We start from the raw sequence: 23493 nt of genomic DNA on the forward strand, positions 1-23493 counted from the left end.
CTGTCTCAAGACAAATCTTTTTTAAAAAATGTAGTATAAACACTGACAACTGGGAAACACTGGCCTGCGAGCGCTCCAGTTGGAGAACAGCCTTTACCAAAGGTGTCGTGGACTTTGAAGACGCTCCAACACAGGACGCAAGGGAGAAACGTGCTAAGAGGAAGGCATGCTTGGCAAATCCACACCGTGATCAACTCCCGCCCGGAAACCAATGTCCCCACTGTGGAAGGATGTGTGGATCCAGAACTGGCCTCCACAGTCACTTATGGACCCAATGTTAAAACCATGTTTATGGGAGACAATCTTACTCGGATACGAGTGATAGAAGAAGAAGAAGAAGAAGAAGAAGAAGAAGAAGAAGAAGAAGAAGAAGAAGAAGAAGAAGAAGAAGAAGACACATTGGAATTAAGGTGAGAGCCATGTATTTAATGATTATTTACTGTCTGCATACGTGTAACCTTGCTATCTAAAGCTGCACCCATATACTCTTACTCTTTTAATTTCCGTGTAATAAACCAATCTGTTTCTACTTCCTTGTGTGGCAAGTTCTTTATTAGGCAAAATGGTTAAAGATAGACACATATTTTTAACAGACACATGTCCTGATTCCACGTAAAAGGTTCCATTCCTCTTAGCAATGTATGTTGGATCTAAACATGGTGGACACATATGTGGATTCAGACATAAACCTCGTAAAAAAAAAAATTGGCACAGCAATACATAAAACTGGCCTGTGAAGAAACTGACTGTGGTAAAGATGTGACATTAATATGGTAAACATGCCATCTTTGCGGCTACATTATGGTGTTGGATGACCCTATCTTCCAAAAGATTCCTAAAATGACAACACTGGGATTAATGGCTTCCCATTTCCCTGGCCTTTTCATGGACTTTTCAGGAGTCCAAAACCAGGAACAGAGTAAGAAGAAAGTAAACAGAGAAGATCCCTCATGCAGTTAACAGTGGAAACTATAAACACTCACCTACCTATAGCACAGTCCCGCTGAAAGCTACTGAGCAGTAGGCATGTTTGCCATCCTCTAAACTTTGTACCAAACCAGGGTTATCCACAGCAAGAGCATTTAAAAATGGTCATTGTCTCTAAGGGAACTGCACCATTGCTCTTCCCTCGTACCTTACTAGGATCCCATAGGGAGCCAAGATCCGTGCGTGAAGTTTCAGTTTCCTAACTGTAATCATTCATGTTTAATCCTCTGTTTAAGATACTGATGGCAACATACTAAGCTTTGCAGTGTCGTGAAGCAGAGGAAAGCTTTTGCCGCAGTGGGACGATGTTGGCTTTTTTGGTGGAATACAGTATTGGGTTGTATCCAAAGTAGTGCTATGTTACTCGTTCCATCAGCACAGGGATTTTTGCTTGTGTAATGGAACTCCTCCCCCTGTGGATCCCCTAAATATGTTCTAGGGGTTACCCGAAACCTCTGGAGCTGATTGGGGGAGGTTGTCCATTGCTGTGAAGAGAGGATAAATTTCTATTTGTACAAGCATAAATCCTTGCAGTAATGGAACAAGGGCATTGAATAGAACCCAGAAAGTTTGCTCCAGTAAGACGCATCCGTGGATTCTTTTTGTACACTGTGTTGTTTATGTATGGTAGCAAAAAGAAATAGCCAGCTATAGCTTCCTTGTCCAAAAACATATGAAGTGGTTCAGGCAGATGAGATATCTGCAAATTGTACTTCATGTAAGAGGGGGAATGTCACATAGGATCTTCACACTGGCTAGGGTTAGAAATCATTCCCCCTTACATTCCCTTAGAGTGGAGAAGCATCATTTGGCTAAAGCCCTACAATGGGATCAATATCATCCATGGTCTCTCTGGTTTCCAGTGTCACTTGGAATGATGACATAGAGAAAGATGCTGTACTAGCACAGCTTATTATCCCAGCCTCGATGCACACTAGCATTCAAGAGCAAGAGACAACTTAATTTTAGAGATTTAGTTTCACCTGTTCTTAATTAGCCAGATAGAGTCACTTGCCTGATATTGAGCACCTTTCAAGCCCTGAAATATTTTATGTCAGGAGACATAGCCATATGCTAAATCTACTTGTGCATTCCTAAGTAAACAGTTTTGGCTCCATCTATAGCTGTGCTGACACTGGTGGCATGAAAGAAGACACATGTGGGTGTAGCTGGTGCCATGGAGTTTAAATAGATTGGCAAGCCAATCTATACAGCAAAATGATTACAGAGAACAACCAACCTTTTGCCATATAAACTTACTGCTTTTAACCTCATGCTCATGCCATGCAGCATAGTTTAGGAAAGTGCAGGTTATACATTCTTTTCAAAGCCATTGAGCAGACGTAATATTTTAATTTTCTTTCCATTAGTTCTTCTGCTAAATATTTTTGTTCTTGCTCTTGTGCTTTACCTAGCAGTTTCTGGGTAAATGGAGAAGCCTAGAAACTTTTAAAGTTTATCGTCTTCATCATTAGGATCACAATCAACTGTTAACAGGAACAAATTATGCAGAAGGGAGGGGAATTTTGAAGAAGTTCTCCTTGCTATAATTAATTTCCTTGCAAAAATTTTAATTGATATGATCCCAGTTCCATTATTTCTCAACACCCCCCATTGTGGATGCTGTTGAATGTAGGGACTTGTGAATAAATAGGGTGCGGTTGAACTGGAAGAGAGGGCAGCAGAGAAGTGGGACTCAATGACTGCACACTGCTAATGTACACCTATCCCTATGACTCTAGACCCCACCTGTAATAGTCTGCAACTGCAGCTGATTCTCTCCCCTTACCTTTTGTTTCCTCCTTTGTTTGCAAGAAACAAAGTCGAACCATGGCAAGTCTTCAGCCCTTTTCACATGCTTGTTGGCTTCCACATAATCATCTGCACTGGGATCACTAAAAAGACTGTGACCTCCAGGGCCATAGCTGCCAAGTACCCCGTTTTCCCCGGGAAACCTCCGTTTTTACTTACCTTTTCCCGGTGGTCTCCCGTATCACTTCGTCTCCTGTTTTTCTCCGTTATTTTCTCCTGCCGGCGGCCATTTTTTTCTGATTTGCCCTTCTATGGGCACCAAAAATGGCCACCACTGGCTTCAAAAGTCGCATCTACGCATGTCTGGAAGTGCATAGACGTGACTTCCGGTGTCGGCGGCGGCCATTTTGGTGCCCATAGATGGGTGGAGCGACACCGGAAGTTGCGTCAACGCACGTCCGGTCATGCGTAGAAGCGACTTTTGAAGCCTGCGGAGGCCATTTTTGGTGCCCATAGAAAGGCAAAGCGACACCGGAAGTTACGTCGACGCAACTTCCGGTGTCACGCGGCTGCCGGTCCCGGATTCTGCAGTCCGGGACTTGGAAGGTAAGTCCAGGGCAGGCACGTGACTTGGTCAGGATCGTATTGGGGTAATGGCTGTATGAACTGGGCCTCCCCAACACACCAAACAGAAGTGGTGGCTTGTACAGCAGATACTTCCAGTTTGCACTATGGCCTCTGCATTATGGCCTGACTGGGCCACAGGTCTGCCAATGGCCCCGCACATTACAATGCCAATTACATGGAGGTCAAAAAGTGTCGGAAGCAGGCTGTGCACATTTAGAGATCTTAGTCAGTGGAAGAGGAAGAGGATGTATGATACATACCACTGAGTGACTTTCCCAAAATGTTTCTGGGTACAATTTGGGCTTGTTCTTAGGGTAGCTTGTTCATCCAACATCAGTTAATTTTTCTGTTTTGCAAAAAGAAAAGAAAGAAATATCATTAAGTACTAAGATAGGCCATTTACCATATATTCCTGCGTATAAGATGACTGGGCGTATGAGACGACCCCCAATTTTTCCAGTTAAAATATAGAGTTTGGGATATACTCTTCTGTAGATTTCTGCATAGAACAATGCAGGCAAGAACGAGCCGTCTCAGGAACAGTTTCTTCTCTAGAGCGATTTTGGCCTTAAATGGAAAGCCTGGACTTTGAAGTCATCTTATTTTACTTGTTATTTTGTATTATATTTACTGTTTTTAATTAGGTTTTTATAATTTTGGATTATGCGGAATGCTTTATCGGAGTGGATGTAGCAACCGAGTAATTTCGTTGTTCCCGCAAGGGGACAATGACAATAAAGATATCTTATCTTATCTTATAATAAATATGACCCGACGTATAAGACAACCCCCGACTTTTGAGAAGGTTTTCCTGGGTTAAAAAGTAGTCTTATACACAGGAATATACAGTGTTTGAAAAGTCTGTGGGAATTCTCTTGATGGGGGGAAAAATAGAATAAAATAGTCAACTTCTCTAGTCTGAGGCTACCATATTGCCTGCTGCTTCCCAGCTGTGCAAAATAAGATTATTGCATAGAACGCAACACATGATGACACAGGAGATAAGTGGGGGAAAGAGAACATTGCAACAAACGGTACAACAAGCATTGCGACAGGCGTTTGTGGGAATGTGTGCGGACTGCTCACCCAGTGAAAGAGAATCCCCCCACCCCCGTTGCTCAAAAGCAGGGAGAACATTTAATCACTGTCCATCTTAACTAGGGCAGTTTTCTTCACAGTTTCAGAGAACTGCAGACAGTGGCAAAATGTTATCTGGGGTCCATAGCCATGGGCATAGAGCAAAGAAAGTGAATTTGACGACCTGGCTACATCTGGAGTTTATCAGCTCTTTTCCTGGTTAGTATTACAGTAAACAATTATCTGTAGATCAGGAGACAGCAAAGACTTTAAAGACCCAAATTACAGAGAAAGACAGAGAGAAGGAGAACAGAGGAGATAAAAAGGAGCCTATGCATCTTATCGTGCTAATGAAATCAACCTGACAGGCATGCCAGGCTGCAAGGGTATTACAGTGTCTGACATTAAATGAGCAGTTACACCGCTGGCTCCTAAGTCAAACAGCAAATAGACACAAAAAAGATGAAAAATGCCCTGCCGTGTCACTGCAAGTGATTTATACGGGACAGCGAGACAGCTGGTCAATTTTAAAACCTCCTCAACAGAGTTGTCAGGATAATGGCAAAGCTAAAAATTGTTGATGAGCAGTGGAAGGCTCAACGCTGCAATGCTCAGTGACTCAGTGAGCCCTAAGCACCAGGAAATGGCAGCAAGGGACAAGCAGCTGCTCAGTGCATGCAAGTTCTAATGCAAGGGTCGGCAAACTAAGGCCTGGGGGCTGGATCAGGCCCAATTGCCTTCAGGATCCGGCCCACAGACTGTCCGTGGATCGGTGTGGGGGTTCTGTTTGTCTGGGCTGCACCATTTTTCCCCAGCGCCATTCCATTCCCCCCCCCCAGCCCACAATGGCGCCTCTTCCCTCCCTCCTCCGGGCTTCTCCCTGCCCTGCCTAGAGGAGTAGAGGAGGGAGGGGGCTGGGCTGAGCTGGCTGAGCACCATTTTAAGCAGCCCCTCTCCAGAGCCAGCATTTCGTGCTGCTCATCTTCCCTCCACTGTCACCGTCGCTGTGGTGCAGAAAGGGCAAAAGGCACAAAATCTGTGAAAATGGCACGAAAAGAAGAACAGTGGTGGAGTACTAGTCTTGTCATTGTTTCCACATCATCTTCTAGTGATGAGGAAGACTGAGAGCCACTATTCATGCCAGTGCTGCTGATTTTTTAAAGAGTTTTCAAGGGTTTCCAGAGGTTTGGAGGGTGTTTACAGGCTTTTCAGATGCTGTTCCCCACTATATGCAATTTCACATATATGCACATTACCTGGGAATGTAACCCCTGTAGAAGTAGGGAGTCATCTGTTTATTAAGTGCAGGTACCTGGGGTGGAATCTGGGGCATTTAGCCTGCAAAGCATGTTCTCTGCTGATGAGCTGATGGTGGTTGTTCCTGATGAACTCTGCCCTAGTCTTTCTTCCCAAAAAGTAACATTTTGAAGTGTCTTTTGATATCTCCGTACGCCGCCTTGAGACTCATTGTGGGAGGCTGTATGGAAATGAGTTTAATGAAACAAATTCCATGCCTTGCCCCCAAAAGGGAGATTAGAAAATGCCCTGTAAATTATATCCCCCAGTTTCTGCTCCATTCAAGTCACTGACAAAAATGTGAGCTTTGTTTTAGGTGTGAAAAGGAAATATCTACGGTTTTTCAAACAACAAATTATCCTTACCTGACAGGAGTTTAATGAACAAAAGATCTGAGAGAAGGGAAAGGGACTTAATCCCACCAATTTTCAGTCCTAAACTGCAAATGTAAACACATTGTGCAATGCTGGTTTAATGTGCCTCACGCCATTTGCTCTTCCCTCTCAGAATAAAATGTTGCCACTTGAAAAACTATTAGAGAGATCAAGATAAGATCCTGCTGTGGCATAAACAGGATCAGAGTGACAGATTATGCTTCGAGCCTGTGGAGCAACGGAAAAATACAGACAAATGTTTCTTAAAGTGCTCCAGGTGTAATGGGTGACTAGGATTCTTAGTCAATATGCTGGGCCAAACAGGCTTCAAGATCTTAAAAGAATCTAGACCTCAAGGGTTGCCTCTAAGAATCTTGTTATCTTCAGGACAGTTGAGAGATCACTTTCCAATCTTGTAAGGCGCCGAGTGCTTCGGTTCTCTTTCAACAAGTAGAGATTTTAGCACTTCCCAATACTGAAATATAAATACTAACTCTGAAAAGTGTCTCCTGTGCTCCAAAGTTCCACCAAAAGAAATGCATAATATTGAGCACAAGAAGAATCAACAATACATGTCCACCTAATATACCGTATTTCTCCATGTATAAGACTAGATGATGTCCAAAATTGGGGGGCGTCTTATACACAGGGACCATTCCCCCCATTTTCTTAAATCTGAGTCCCCAAAAATAGGGTGTGTCTTATACATGCGGGTGTCTTATAGACGGAAAAAAACGGTATTTCTCTTCTTCTTTTGCTTCTCATAGCATGCAAGAACCTAAATACTGTGGTTAATCACTCTGTACACGCTCAAATATACCTATCATTCTTCACATCACACTCCAGAAGCATTAATGCACACTTTCCAAGGCTCAGCCATGATGAAAGCCACCACAAATTAAGCCGTGTTCTGCTCCAACATGAATCTGAATATGAAAGCGAAATGCATCGCACAAATGTCGTGTTGGGATATCACATCATTGGATGTGTGTAAGTAAAAGGGGGAGGGGGAACGAGAGCAGCTGAGGCAGGGAGGTGATTTTTGAGGAGTAAACAAGTCAGAGGGGAAAGGGTTAAGCATCCATGTTTCCCACCAATACCACTGATCTTCTATTTCTTTTCCTTCTCTTTTAAACCAAAGTTCACTACAAACATGGTGTATTTATGTGTATCTACCACATGTGTTTAGCACCTAGTTTTTTCCTCCAGCTGAACAAGAACATAGAGCCAGGGCCATTGATTTCTTTTGGCCTTCCAGAGCCAGAATTAACTAGTTTTGTTTTTCTGTCTCTCTCTGTGTGTCTCCTGGAATTATAATTTTTTCTACCTCTCTTCGGCCTACCTCAAAAATATGTTAAGTGTCAATTACAGGCTTACAGCATTTATTAGTCAGGTATGTTGTTACAGTGTCCCCATGCCTGCAGAGAAACAGATAGGAAGTGGGGGGGGGGAGGAAACTTAAGACCTTTTGAAATATTGCTGATCTTTGATTCCATCATAAGTGAGCCTGGAAGGCAAAATTGCATCTGTGTTTTCTCTTTCATTGTCACCAGCGTGGATTGTTTTTTGGCAGCCGCAAAGTGTGGGGAGTTCATCGGAGAAGGACTTGGGAGTGGTAGGACATGGTTCTCCCAGTGGCAGCTGTTGGACTTTTGGGGTGATGGCAATGCTAGTGGAGGAGATGAAAAACCAGACAGCTGGACTGGTGACTGGGAGTGGCCGACAAGACCATATAACACTTGTTCTAAAAAAACCTACATTGGCTCCCAGTACATTTCCAAGCACAATTCAAAGTGCTGGTGCTGACCTTTAAAGCCCTAAATGGCCTCAGCCCAGTATACCTGAAGGAGCATCTACACCCCCATCGTTCAGCCCAGACACTGAGGTCCAGTGCTGAGGGCCTTCTGGTGGCTCCCTCACTGTGAGATGTGAGCTTACAGGGAACCAGGCAGAGGGCCTTCTTGGTAGTGGTGCCCACCCTGTGGAATGCCCTCCCATCAGATGTCAAGGAAATAAACATCTGACTTTAGAAGACATCTGAAGGCAACCCTGTTTGGGGAAGTTTTTTAAGTTTGATGTTGTATCGTGTTTTTAATATTCTGTTGGGAACTGTCCAGAGTGGCTGGGAAAACCCAGTCAGATGGGCGAGGTATAAATAATGAATTGTTGTTGTTGTTGTTGTTGTATCTGACAAACCACACCTCTGTAGGTCTTCCTGCCCCCCAAAGGGCAATCTTTACTTCTTCAGACAATTCAAGTGGTCCCCAGAAACCTAATGCTAAACTAATGCACCAGAAAATTGCATGTGATGATGGTGTCACAATCTTACCCACGCATGGCATGCTAATGGCACTGTGGAGGTGTAGGCATCAAGCAGGACAGGTCAGGGGAGGCCCAGGCCTGGGGAACAATGCAGCCCTTCAAGCTTCTCCAGCCCTTGCAGTTTTCCCCAGGAGACATGCCCTTACCAGCCACATAGCCCCAGGCCATGCCCCCTGCTTTGTCTCCTGGTTGGCTGATGTTGTGGACTGGCTGGGTGCAGAGAAGTGATGGGAGGCACCAGTCATAGAACCTCCTAGGGAAGCCTCAGGCTGGGGGACTGGTGGTGGGACAACAATGACTGGTCAGAGGGAGAAGCAGCAGAATGGTAGGAGGAGGTGTCAGAAGCAGAAGTGGTGACAGGGTTTAGTGAACAGGAAAAGGCTGTGGCAGAGCAGAGTTCAGAATCTGAGGCAGAAGCCAAAGCCAGGGAGTCTCCCCCTTTTGCTGTGAGTAGCTCTCCTCCCCTCTGGTCTCCTAGAACACACAGAGAAATGAAACGAGCAGAGTAGAGGATGGTTGTGATGCAGTCTGAGACTGCGTGGGAAAGACTCTGGAGAGGAGGAGCACTGGGAAGTGGGCACTGGGAAGACAGAACCTTCAGTCCTCGCAACTGCTTTATTGGGGCAAGACCTCCTAGAAAGAGTTGCTGAGAGTACTGGGCAGGAGCTGTGGTTTGTTTACTTGAATAAAGACACTTCACTGGCCTTGGTCAATTTCCTGTTTGTTGCTGACCCACCCCTGACTCCAGCCCGGACACCTGGGTGGAGGATAGAGATGAATGTGGCAGTATGTGTGGAAATTTGCCTACAAAGGTAAAATTTTACATCATGCCAGTGTAACACAATGGTTAGAGTGTTGAACTATGACCTGGGAGAACACCACCTTGAGCTCCTTGGACTATAAACGGAATGAATGAATGAATGATATTGTCCTGCCTACTTTTGCTCCTCCTATTCCTCACTGAGCATGTGGCCCTGACAAGGTTGCTCAGAATGGAATGGCTGCTAAAGGTTCCCCATCCCTGGAATAGATGTTCAAAGCTTTTGAACACGAATTTCACAGACAATTGCCCAAGGTTCATTTGGCGAACAATAAAGAAACATTCGCCATAAACTGAAGCCTGAGATGAATGAGATTAGAACGAGTAATCTCCTAAACGGTGGGTGGGGAACTTTTTTGCTGTTGTTGAAGGCCGCATACTTGTGGTGGTCAAAGTCAGCGCCAATGATGGGTGGGGCCAGAGACGAAACTGTTATGGATTAACTAATCAAGAATGAAGGCCACCCAGCTTCAGTTTTCACCATGGTTACTTCAGAGTCAAGTTTTTAAAATGGAATTCTGGGCTGCAATTCACTCCTGAAGAGAGGAGCATTATGTGTGTGTGTCATTCTTCAGAATGACACAAAACCAGAAAACTACACAAGCAAATCACACTAAGAAGTGTGTGCTAGAAATTTACTGTTTGCTTCTCTGCACCTCCTGGCTAGGCATATTTTAAAAAATAATAAAATAAAACAGGTGCAAGCACAGCTATCTGTGTACATACCCGGTTGGTACTTAATCGGCATACGGAAATAGAACCAACAAATGAGAAGGTGGAATAAACACAAAAGGGAATGCCTACTGGCTTGAATAGGGATGGGGATGGATTAGTAGCAGATAATGCTCAAATGCAGACAAGTCCAGTGTCTCACTCACCAATTCTAATTTGGTGTTGCATCAAAGCAAGTGTTAGCCCACATATTCCAGTGCCTTTTCTCATCACTCATTACAAAAAGTTTGATGATGATAATGATAATAATAATAATAATAATAATAATAATAATAATAATAATAATTTATTATTTATACCCCGCCCATCTGGCTGGGTTTCCCCAGCCACTCATTCTATTGCCTAGAATGATATTTCTATTACAAACCATGCCGATTCTAGGAGGCATGGATTGTTTTAAGAAGTGGGAAACAGATCTAGCCAGGTTTGTGTGAAATGGGGGGAAAACCTAGAATAAAATATAAATTACTTATTGATCGGAGAAAGAGAGGCAGATCTATGAGTTTAAATTTTTACATAGCACCACCTCCAGACACCTCCAGGCACTCACACAGGACCTTCACCGCCTTCACTGGTTCTGATTTGAAAGAGAGGTAGAGCTGGGTATCATCCGCATACTGATGAACACCCAGCCCAAACCCCCTGATGATCTCTCCCAGCGGCTTCATATAGATGTTAAAGAGCATGGGGGAGAGGACCGAGCCCTGAGGCACCCCACAAGTGAGAGCCCAGGGGTCCGAACACTCATCCCCCCCCACCACTTTCTGAACGCGGCCCAGGAGGAAGGAGCAGAAACACTGTATGACAGTGCCCCCAGCTCTTTTAGGGAAGTGGATTTGTTGCACAAGACCGCCCAATCCACTATAATTGCTCAACCTGAATTTGCCTGGAATCAGTTGTGTTTGCCATGGGTATCTTAGAACTACAAAGAAGCCCCTTCTCCTCCTCCTCCTTCTCCTCCTCCTCTTTCTTTCCCCATTACCCCTAAGTGTTGCAAGTGACTTACATGATAAATATTAAAATATTAAATATTAAAAAGTGATCATACTATTCATCCCTCCAAATATATATTTCCTACTGTGACATTATCACAAGGGAGCACCACAAACCAGCAAGCAACAAAAGACCATCCAGTGAGCAGGCGAGAGACAGACACCAACATTCACATGTTTGGGTGCACAACAGAGTATTGGCTTGGAACCAAAAATATGTCAGACTTGGAGCCAGGCACACCTCCCTGGGGTGAACATTTAAAAGACAGGGAGCCATTTAGCTCTTTCCCTCCCCTCCTTCAGAAAAGATTATCAAAATTGTGGTGTTTGGGCATGCTTTTGATGTTGTCTGGTTCTCCCACAGTATGTTAATGGTATTGTTCTTATCCATGTTAAGAGTGTTCATTTGGGGGGGTTTTTTTCATTGAAGTGCTCTTACGATGCTTGTGAGCCACTTTAGGAAAAGGCATGGGGGTTGAAAGCAGCATATAAATACTGACATAAATAAATTTATACCCCACAGACTGCAGGTGTCAAAGGCTTTCCCTTTGAAAAATGAAGGGGAATTTTCAAATAGGTGATGAGTACAACATTTTTTTAAAAAAAACCATTGTAATCTGACTTGTTGCTTCTTTATAGGGCATGTAAATAAACAATAGCTGCTTAAAAAAGATATCTAATAATGTGTACACTGCAGTTTGTGAAGCCACTCATCAAAAAAAATTCAGAAAATCATGACTATTTCCCCCCACCTCAATGTTTCTGTCTCACTGTCTGCCTTTTTAATGGTTTAAAAATGACTCCACCTTTGATTTTTCTCCCCTACAGCCATTGTTAGTGCATTTTTCTCCAGATTTCCCAGGCGGAAATGTCATCTTGTGATACACCTCAGGGTTGCAGGTGTCAGTTCTTGCTGCTTGATGTGGAGCATCCCTTGGAGAAATATCACTGCAGGAGGTGGGGGTGCCAAGACTTGCATACTGGCATCCTTAGCAATCATTGTTAAACTGCCAGCAGTTTGAAGGTACCGTGTAACATTGAAAATCATCTGCAGTGTGGTTGTAATCCTCTAAAACAGGGATGGGGAATACCTGTATCCCTGATTAGATGTTGTTAGATCCCATCTCCCAGCAACTCCACAGCCAGTGGTCAGGAATTATGGGAGTTATAGTCCAAAAATACCTGGAGAACCTCAGGTTAATTACCTGTGGTCTATTTAGCAATGTCTTCCATTAAAAACATTTAAAGACCTACTTACCTTGTTTTTATTTATTTATTTATTTATTTATTTATTTATTTATACCCCGCCAATCTGGCTGGGTTTCCCCCACCACTCTGGGAGGCTTCCAACAAATACCAAAATACATTAAAATATCACAGATTAAAAGCTTCCCTAAACAGGGCTGCCTTTAGGTGTTTTCTAAATGTCAGGTAGTTGTTTATCTCCTTGACCTCCGATGGGAGGGTGTGACAAATTAAAGCACTTTTGAAATGTTTATTTCTGTCCGGCTGGCAAAGAGTTAACCCACCTTCAGCCTGACTGGCATAGAACTCTGATGGGGGCGGGACTGTGCCCGGTTTTAAAAAAAAGAGGGAGAGTCGGTTTGGTCAGTTAGGAGGGAGAGGGAGGAAGGTGTGGTGTGGTGTTATGTGGTGGCTTATATGAAGACAGTTAAGAGGCTAGGAAAACTTAAAGTTAAATGTTTGACTGAGTTTATTTTGTACAACTGGAACAAAGCTAATTAATAAATGACACGTTAAAGAATCACTTATGTTTTTAACACAATAAAACTTCATCTCTGTTTTTGCCAACAAGAGGTCCGTCTGTATTTTTCCAGCGAGGTACCAGGACTCACAGCCGTGGTGACTCAAGAGAGGGCAAAACTCACCTCAGGCAGGGAGGTGGTGGTTTGTGTCCTGAAGTTACACGGAGGAGACTTAGAAGGGTAACCTGAGGTGCCAAGAAGTTGCCAGAGTGCATAGGGCAAACTTCTACGGTGGGGGAATCCAACTGAGGGAGACCCTTTACTGGAGGCAAGAGGTTATTCCTGGGGGACAGCCTAGAGTTTCTTAAGGTACCAGGTCACGCAGGCTGGAAGGCTCTCCTTACTTAGAAACCCATTAGTAAAAGGGGTTTATTTTTGAGGCGGCAGGACCAGAGGGTGGGTGTTTTCCCCTCTGGATTCCTGTGTCGCAGTGGTAGTAAGGTAGAGTGGGACCCGGGTCGTCACATTTTTGGTGGCAGCGTCGTGATCGAAATTCAAAGCTCACGCGCCTAGTTTGGTTTGAGTCTGTCAGGATTTTCCTGTGAGGAAAATGACTCACGTAAGAAAACCCAGAGAGGCAAAAGGAGATGAAAGAACGGAAGGAGCTGAGGGAAGCCCAGGTTCTGAGGTAGAACTGATGAAACTACGAATTGAGATGGCCCGAATTGAAGCTGAGAGGGAAAAGATAGCAGCTGAAAGTGAGAGGGAAAAAGCCAGAATTGAAAGTGAGAGAGAAAAAGCCAGAATTGAAGCTGAGAGGGAAAAGATAGCATCTGAGGAGAGAATGCAGTCAGAAAAGTTGAGGGTACAATTAGAACAGGACAGAATGAAGCTTGAAGAGATACGTTTGCGATCAGAATTAACTAGTAGCCCAGTTAATAATGATAGTATCGCAATTAATTTAAAAAGATTCCCCAAATTTGGAAAAGACGATAATGTCGAATCGTTTCTATTTACCTTCGAACGCGTTTGTGTGGAATTTCAAATACCTGAGGAGAACTGGATGCTTTATTTAAGACCTCAAATTTGTGGGATACTAAGTGAAATTTATGCTGACCTGAGGGAAGAAGAGCTGTCAAGTTACCAAGTATTTAAGCAAAGGGTCAGGGTTCGATGTGGACTCACGGCTGAACAAAGCAGAAAGGCTTTTCGTGAGGCAAAAAAGGAACATAAAGAGACTTATGCCCAACTAGCTAGCCGCTTAGATAAATTACTTGACAGATGGATTCAAGGGAGTGGAGTGAAGGACTTTGATGAGTTAAAACAATTAATTTGTTTAGAACAATTTTTTAAGCAAATCCCTAGCAATTTACGTTGGTTCTTGAGGGATAAAAAACTGAAAACTGTGGCACAGGTTGCTGAGGTCTTAGACGAACTACAAGGAGATTTCAATGAAATAGCATTCCCAAAACACTCACAGAAGGGTAATCCATGGAGAAACAGAGAAAATAAAGACAGGCAAGAAAATTTTCCTGTCAGGGAATCAGTTTCTGACAAGACAGGGTCTAAGAAAATCACTTGTTTTTTCTGTAATCGTGAGGGCCATGTACGTGCCAGGTGCCCCCTGCTGGTTAAGTCGCAAACTACACCTACTGCAGCTAAACAAGTAAAACTGGTAATGCAGTCACAGGAAAATAGCTCGCCTCAGACAGAAGGCTCAGAGAAATCAGACAGTCCAGCTGAGACTACTTCCAAGGTCTTGCAGGTCTGGAGGGCTGAGCAGGAGAGCAACCAAGATTACATGGAGCCAATTGAATTAAATGGTCAGTCTTGTTTTGGTTTGAGGGACACAGGAGCAGAAGTCTCACTTGTTAAATCCCAATTTGTTCCAAAGGAACAGTACCTCAAGGGTCAGTCCTATAGTTTAAAAGGCATATGGGGCCCACATTTTGAAGTACCATTAGCTGAAGTTGATATTACCTACAAAGGATTTTGTGGCAAGTGGAGAGTAGGAATCCTAAATGAATTGGAGGTGCCCTTTTTAATAGGGAATGACCTAGCTAGTCAGAAGCACCGTATTCAAGTGATAACTAGGTCACAGTCTCAAGTCACTGAGAGTAATCCTCCTGCAGTTATAGAGACACCCATAGAACCTGGTGAGGATGAAGGGCTGATTAGCGTGCCAGTGGTCCAGGAGCACGGTGCCCAATTCTTGAGTGATCAAAAAGAGGATGAAACTATAAAAGAGCTGTGGGATAAAGCACAAAGTCCTACTGCAGAAGTAACTGTGGAGAACCCCTGCTTATTTACCACCATTGAGGGAAGACTGTATAGAATTTCTAGGAGGAGGAAAACTGCTGCTGTTTGGGAAAGGAAGAAACAGTTAGTGTTGCCAAGAGCTTACCGGTTGCAAGTGCTACAAATGGCACACGACGCACCCTCAGCAGCGCATCTAGGCATTAGAAAGACTAGTGATAGAATCCAAGCAAGATTTTACTGGCCTGGGATGGGCAAAGACGTCAAAGAGTATTGCAAGTCCTGTGTGATCTGCCAAAAAGCAGGCAAAAGAGCGGACAAAACGCGAGGCTTGTTACAGTCTATTCCCGTAATTACTGAGCCCTTTTCCAGAGTAGGAGTGGACATCCTCGGGCCTATCTCCAGAGTTACTAAAAGGGGGAATAAGTTTATTTTATGCCTAGTGGATTATGCTACGCGCTATCCAGAAGCAATACCTCTAAAGGACATTGACTCAAAGACTGTAGCAAAAGCCCTCATGTCGGTGTTCTTAAGGCTGGGATTCCCCAAGGAAATTATAACAGATTTAGGGACATCCTTCACGTCCAAGACCATGGAAGAGCTTTTAACCCTTTGTGGGATTAAGCATGTTAAAACTACGGCTTACCATCCGCAGTCGAATGGCTTGACGGAGAAATTTAATTCGACCCTGAGCCGGATGCTAAAGACCTATTCCATCAATCATCCTAACGACTGGGATGAGAGGCTGCAACACTTCCTATTCGGTTATCGCGAAGTGCCGCAGGAGAGCACAGGGTTCAGTCCTTTTGAACTCCTATTTGGACGACAGCCACGAGGACCCCTAGACTTGATGAAAGCAGCGTGGTCGGGGGAGGAGCAGATCGACAGCCCTGATGTTGTGACGTATCTACAGGAGCTGCAGAGCGACCTTCAAGAGCTACGGGAGCAAGCTGCTCACAACTTGCAACAGGCACAGCGTCGACAGAAGCAGTGGTATGATGCACACGCAAGAGACAGAACTTTCCAGCCTGGTGACAGTGTGCTCGTGTTAAGAACAAGACGTCGAAAGAAGTTGGAGATGTCGTGGGACGGTCCCTTCAAAGTGGTCGAGAGGATATCAGCGGTGAACTATTTGGTAGAGTTAGATGGGGAAGGGAACCGATGTAAAAACTTTCATGTAAATTTACTTAAGCCTTATTTTGACAGAAATAAGTTGGTGTTACAAGTAAAGGGGAAGATGACCCAAGGAATTCATTTAACTGGGTGGGGAGAGCTGAGGAATGGCACAACTCTAGCAGAGGTGTCATTCGATGAAAGTCTGACCCCAGAGAAAAAGGAGCAGTTAAAATTAGTCCTTGCTCAGTTTGCTCAGATCTTCTCAAACATCCCAGGGAGGACCAACCTAGCAACTCATAAAATAGATACAGGGGAAGCAAGACCCATAGCTACCCCTCCTTACAGAGTGACGGGGGAGCACGCCGACTTGGTCTCTTCAGAGATCAGGGAGATGCTTGCACTGGGATTGATTGAGCCCTCTTACAGCCCCTGGTCATCGCCCCTGCTCTTGGTCAGGAAGCCAGACAATACCTTTCGTCCCTGTGTAGACTTCAGAAAGTTGAACCAGGTGACCGTGCCGGACGTTTACCCCATGCCACGGGTGGACGACTTGGTTGAGACCATAGGAAAAGCGAATTATATATCTACACTTGACTTAACAAAAGGGTACTGGCAAGTGGAAATGGATCCCTTAGACAAGCCCAAAACCGCTTTCATCACTAGAGATGGGTTGTTTGAATTTAAAGTGTTGCCTTTTGGGTTAAAGAACGCGGCAGCCACGTTCCAGCGACTCATCGATAGGATGCTAAGGGGTCTGAAAACGTTCGCCCTTGCGTACATTGACGACATAGCGGTATTTAGCCCATCGTGGAGAGATCACTTACAACACCTAAGTGTGGTCTTCCAGAGGATAAAAGCGGCAGGTTTAACAGTAAAAGCGGCTAAGTGTCAGATGGGGAAAAGACAGGTAAAATACTTAGGCCATGTTCTCGGAGGGGGAGTGATCAGGCCAGATACTAACAAAGTGGAAGCCATCAGAAGCTGGCCGGCTCCCAAAACTAAGAAGCAGGTGCGTGCCTTTATAGGAGCTATAGGTTATTATAGGCGTTTTATCCCCCAGTTCAGCACTCACGCGGCTGTGTTGAGTGACTGTACGAAGAAAAGCCGCCCGGACAAGATTATCTGGACATCACAGTGTCAACAAGCTTTTGAACTTTTAAAGGCTGCTCTGATGACAGAGCCCATTTTAAAAGCACCTGATTTCTTTTGCCCTTTTAATTTAATGACGGACGCTTCAGGTGTTGGTTTAGGTGCAGTGCTGGCACAGGAGGGAGAAGGAGGGTTTTTACACCCAGTATTATATATCAGCCGGAAGCTATTGGAGAGGGAAAAGCACCTCTCCACCATAGAACTCGAATGCCTAGCGATTTTGTGGTCCGTAGGTAAACTGAAGCCTTACCTGTGGGACCGAAAGTTTACCTTATATACCGATCACTCACCGCTGAAATGGCTAAACCAAATGAAGGGTAACAACAGCAAGTTAATCAGGTGGAGCATGCAGTTACAGGATTACACATTTGATGTCAAGCACATAAGTGGGAAGGAAAACATCATAGCGGACGCCTTATCCAGGTATTTTTGAGAGGTATAGGATGGTGCAAATTATTATATGAAACGGTGATAACCCTAGCAGAACATTTGTGCTTAGGCGTTATAATCTAACACATGTCAAACATGGTTTATTTGTGTACAAGTTTATGAGATGTTAATTTAGTTGACTTTGTAATATGAGTGTTATAGAATGCATTGAAGGATTTATAACCCCAAGCCCATTGCTTTGGCATTGCTCTAGTTAGTTAAGAGCAAGCCGACGCAATGTCTTTGTGGTGGGGGAGATATGTGACAAATTAAAGCACTTTTGAAATGTTTATTTCTGTCCGGCTGGCAAAGAGTTAACCCACCTTCAGCCTGACTGGCATAGAACTCTGATGGGGGCGGGACTGTGCCCGGTTTTAAAAAAAAGAGGGAGAGTCGGTTTGGTCAGTTAGGAGGGAGAGGGAGGAAGGTGTGGTGTGGTGTTATGTGGTGGCTTATATGAAGACAGTTAAGAGGCTAGGAAAACTTAAAGTTAAATGTTTGACTGAGTTTATTTTGTACAACTGGAACAAAGCTAATTAATAAATGACACGTTAAAGAATCACTTATGTTTTTAACACAATAAAACTTCATCTCTGTTTTTGCCAACAAGAGGTCCGTCTGTATTTTTCCAGCGAGGTACCAGGACTCACAGCCGTGGTGACTCAAGAGAGGGCAAAACTCACCTCAGGCAGGGAGGTGGTGGTTTGTGTCCTGAAGTTACACGGAGGAGACTTAGAAGGGTAACCTGAGGTGCCAAGAAGTTGCCAGAGTGCATAGGGCAAACTTCTACGGTGGGGGAATCCAACTGAGGGAGACCCTTTACTGGAGGCAAGAGGTTATTCCTGGGGGACAGCCTAGAGTTTCTTAAGGTACCAGGTCACGCAGGCTGGAAGGCTCTCCTTACTTAGAAACCCATTAGTAAAAGGGGTTTATTTTTGAGGCGGCAGGACCAGAGGGTGGGTGTTTTCCCCTCTGGATTCCTGTGTCGCAGTGGTAGTAAGGTAGAGTGGGACCCGGGTCGTCACAGAGGGCGTTCCACAGGGCGGGCGCCACTACCAAAAAGGCCCTCTGCCTGGTTCCCTGTAGCTTTGCTTCTCGCAGTGAGGGAACCGCCAGAAGGCCCTCAGCGCTGGATCTCAGTGTCCGGGCTGAATGATGGGGGTGGAGACCGAGGCCGTTTAGGGCTTTAAAGGTCAGCACCTTTAAAGTTATATTATACTGGGGTCTCTCAAATCCATATGAAGGGAGGAGCCTACTTAAAATAAATTTGTGAGGTATTTTTTCTAAATAGAACTAGAATCTAATAGAACTGTGAGTCAGTGACTTTCTTCTTTTTTGTCTCAAAATAATATAACCTACCTTTCCCACTGCTTAGATTATTGGATGTTTTTCTCTATGAGAAAAACTTGTGCATTTGGCTTACAGTACATCAGAAGATGCTGTGAAATAAGTGGCGGTGCTCTGTCCTTGCCTATCTCTGCTCTACTACAGTGCTGTTTGTTTCCCAACTCTCTGCACTACAGGCAGCTGAAATTTCAAGGCACTGGAGGAATGCGCTACACGCAACATGAGGCGGGATGTTGTCAACACAAGCTTCTCCCACTCCATACCAAACCACTTTTTTATATTTACTGGCACTACATTCCAGTTCAGGAGCTCCTAAGGCAGTTACCTCCATACTCAGGCATCCCTAATAGCCCATCAATTGATAAAATCTCTTGACCCAGCCCATATTTTATGAGCTATTAGAGCTGTGAAGGTTAATTGCTCTTGTAAATGTGCTGTTGGCTCACAACACAGTATCCTGTTCATCCAGGGACACACTGAAGCATTATTTAAACCAGGTGTCCTCTGCCCTCCACCATTGTAACTCCAACTCAGGTGAGAGTCCTTTGAAATTGTGGCTTGGGAGCTAATATATAGCATTACAATTCCCATGGGGGGGGGGTTTCCCCCTCTTGAAAACTTTTCTTTGGCTTATCTTTCCAGATTCATAACTTTCCCCTTAACATCCAATGTCATTGGGAAGAACGCCTCTGCAAGTCATAGAAACATAGAATTGTAGGGTTGGAAGGAACGCTTGATGACCTGTTGTAGATCATCAAGTGTTGCAACAGTTCTGCCAGAAGTAGCATTCATTTCAGTAGGACTCACTGGAAACACTCCCAGGGAATGTGCTCTTCGTCTACAATGCTGAAGTCTGGAAGCATGAATCTAGTACAGGGCTGGGCAAGCTTTTTTTCCCCTTTCTACCTTGAATCAAGAGCTACATTACCTCAAGGGGTACTGATAGGGGTCACATGCCAGCAGGGAGCAGAGCCAGTTTTTGGCAAAGCCATAGATTGGCCAAAGTGGATTAACTAATCCAAAATAAAAAGCATTCTACTTCACTTTTCATCATGGCTACCTCAGATTAAGATACCCAGGCCTAGGCAGGTCTATTTAGAAGTAAGCACTAGAAGGTTTGATGCAGTTGCTCTCAAATAAGGAAGCATAGGATTATGTTGTTGTTATTCTGCAGATCCAGAAAACCAGCCAAAGTTGTTCTTTTTTCAGATTATACACACATAAAAAAAGCACATACACAGAGACATGCACATCTGTGTCAAAAGATGCTGGGAGAGAAACCTTTTCCCCAATCCACTAAAACAGGAAAAAGGAAACAGGGAGGGGGGTAGGTGGGACTCTGATAAAAGGAGGGAATGTGACAGCTTCAGGAGGTGCTTGGGACTATATGTAGGTCCCAAGTTATCCACCTATGATCTACAATTCCACAGCAAAACAAAAACCCAGTGAGTGCGTTCCACTGTTGAGTTCCATCATTTGGGAATCCACATTATATCCTGTTTGTGTTCATGTGTGGGTTTGCAGAATCCAAATCATTTCATAAACCAAAATGGCTAAGATTCTTTAAACTCCCATTATTTTTCCATCTAACCATTTCCAGACAAGTTGCTGCCAATCCAATTTTTGATTACACAAAGGGATGGAATAGCACCAGCCCACTGTCGTGGCTTAAGAAAACCTCAGCTGGCTCTGAGTTCATCTTTCCTAATATGTCTGTGATTTGTGTTCCGACAGCAATTAGCATGCACATCTCTTTGCTTCCAGCCGATGAGTCAACTTCACAGATCAGGACGGAAAGGAAAAAACCCAAAGAGAATAAAATACTTCCATAAAAGTCAGCAACAATTATTTTGCAATGACTAAAAGTTACCACAGATGTGGTAATCCTAACACTTCCTTAGGCGCATTGTAAAAAGTGACCTTTATATAGCAAGTGAACTGGGATGTTTTCAGACACAGAGAAGGAACGATGAACAAAGCAGTGTTCAGCCAGCAAAGGTTTTTCTCTTTTAAACTTACAATGACATCATCTGTTTACATTAGGCGAGGAAAGAGACTTTACATGCACTGAGGATATAGCCTTAATATTTCAGTATAATAATAACAACTTTGTTTTTCATAGCACATGCATATATTAATCCTTTGCTCGGTTTAAATCTGATTTTCTTCTGTATGTCAAACCCTTCTCAGTCAAGAGCCCAGGAGACAGTAGCGAAACTCTTAACAATAGGACAGTGATCTTTGAAGTCAGAGACAATGACTTCCAAGTACCGTACTTCTGAAAGGTACTCCAGCTTTCTGAATTTTCAGGGACCTTGAGGATTGCAGGTAGCTGGGAAAAATCAGGTGTGAATAGGAAAGGAGGGAGAAATAGATTCAGTTAACATTTAAAGGTGACCCTGCATAATTCTGAAATAATACAAGAGCTAAAACACAACCTTCCTTCTAAATTCTCACTTCTCCTGATTTTTCAGTGCCGCTTCCAGTCAAGTGATGTACGGTAAACAAAAAAGCATGCACTAGGGTAAAGTGTGCATTAAATTGCACACATTGGTGAAAATAACATACCAAGAGGCATTATATTAGGGGGAAGTGCTTTGTAAGAATGTCTGTTCAGCAAAATTGCTCACAAAGAGGTACATTGGGAGAAATTCACTCTAAAATGCTGGCGGATTTTCATGGGAAGATTTTAATTTTTTTAATGAGAACTAATATGGAACTGTGGAGATCTGAACTTAAGATGAAGAAAATGAGAAACTAAAAGGAAACAAAATTCCCAGATCTGACCATCCCTAGCTTACAGGATAGCTCAGTTGTTGTAACATGAGACTCATACTCTCAGGGTTATGGGTTTGAGCCCAATATTGGGTGAAAGATTCCTGCATTGCAAGGGTTGGTCTAGATGACCCTCATGGTCCCTTCCAACTCTACAATTCTGTGATTCTATTATTTCTTTCCAGATCTCTTTCTCACTAGCCACTTTAATAGGCTGCTGGTACCAAGGGGCTTAAGTGAATGTAGTTCAACTAGCTGATGTGCAATAACTTTTTTATTTTGCATGAGTAAGATAAATATTGAAATCACAAATGAGATCATAGCTCAGTGGCAGGACTTTTGCCCACCTGCCAGAGATCCTGGAGAGCTGCTATAGGTCTACTCTGCAGACAGTGTACGCAGAGAGAAGATGTCCATTTGCGGGTTGAATCCAAACCATACCTGGAGACAGACTTCCAGTGAACCTATGCGAATTTCAACAGGTGGGTGAGATTGCCACCTTTCAAAGTTGGCAGGGGGGTGGAATTTGGGATCCATCCTGCCAGCTAGCCCATTCTGTTTCCACACCTCTGCAGTCAACCATGCTGGGCTTCACAAGCAAATAAGCTGACCTCGGCACCTTCTTGTGTTTCTGTGCAGATGCAGTAATAACTGCTGAACGGCGAAGTCCTCAAAGATAAAAATAAACATGCCCTTCGCAAGCTGCATATTTAAATACTAGAGTTATGCATGGAGAGATAATTAATTCACTTATGCCTTTGCTCCCTTTTCTTTTCTTTTTAATTGAAACGACAGGCATATGTCATATTTTGATCCTCAATGCTGGTACAGAGGGTTTTAATGCCCTTGCTTGGTGCCAGCCAGACTCCCCGTGCGTCTTAATTCAGAGATCAATGTGAGTGTTGTGTAAATGGCCACAGGGTGCCGATGCCAAGGGCCTCCACCCCTGCTGCTGATTCAAATAACAGATACCACATGACATGGTTGCACGTTCCTATGCCGCGTGTGAGTGAAACTGTAAGAGCAACAGCCTCAGATTCCCGCTTCCAATCCCTGGCAAAGATTACCTTCTTTAATTTCCTGTAAACAAACACACGTGGAACCAGCCCTTGTGAAAAAGGAAGCAAATATTCCAAAATAGCTTACACAACATTAAAGCGACTAGACATTGTAGCCATCTCTGTGGTCTTTTTTGGCGCCTACTGAAGGCATTCTTCCTCCAAGCAGCCTTTTAAGTTGGAGATCTTTTCCAGTCTGTTTCTGTATTGGACTGTTTTTTGTTTTTTAAGAGGTCTTAAATTATTTTTTGGCTTGTGCGTTTGCTGCCCTGGGCTCCTTTGGGTGAAAGGGCAGGATATAAATGCAATACGTAATGAGCTCAAATCCCAGGTACATGTGAGGAAAGGGTTTCCATCCCTAATTGTGTTTCTCTGCCTCTTAAGGCATCATGAGGACTTTGGGGTGGTTGGTTGGTTGGGTTTTTTAGTGTTGCTGATTGTATTATTATCAAGTTTCCTAAGATTGCGCAGAAAACAATAAACAGAACCTTCCGCACCCACCCTGCCATTCTTAACAATGATAGTTGTGGTTAACAACCCTCTCATTCCCTTTTTACTCATGGTTGTTTGGGTTTAAAAGGTAAAAGGAAAGGACCCCTGACAGTTAAGTCCAGTCACAGATGACCCTGGGGTTGCGGCGCTCATCTTGCTTTACAGGCCGAGGGAACCGGCGTTTGT

At 43.9% G+C, this 23493-nt stretch overlaps 1 long non-coding RNA gene across 1 annotated transcript in view; it reads right to left on the reverse strand.

Moving 5' to 3' along the window:
* Positions 1–23493, reverse strand: part of LOC148686852 (uncharacterized) — a 121263-nt gene that overhangs the window by 52169 nt on the left and 45601 nt on the right. The window contains exon 2 of the long non-coding RNA XR_015948119.1: positions 3627–3712. This is a non-coding gene — a long non-coding RNA (uncharacterized LOC148686852). The remainder of the gene's footprint in view (positions 1–3626; positions 3713–23493) is intronic.

The sequence above is a fragment of the Zootoca vivipara genome, chromosome 2 (assembly GCF_965207765.1).
Source record: "Zootoca vivipara chromosome 2, rZooViv2.hap1.1, whole genome shotgun sequence".
Taxonomy (NCBI): domain Eukaryota; kingdom Metazoa; phylum Chordata; class Lepidosauria; order Squamata; family Lacertidae; genus Zootoca; species Zootoca vivipara.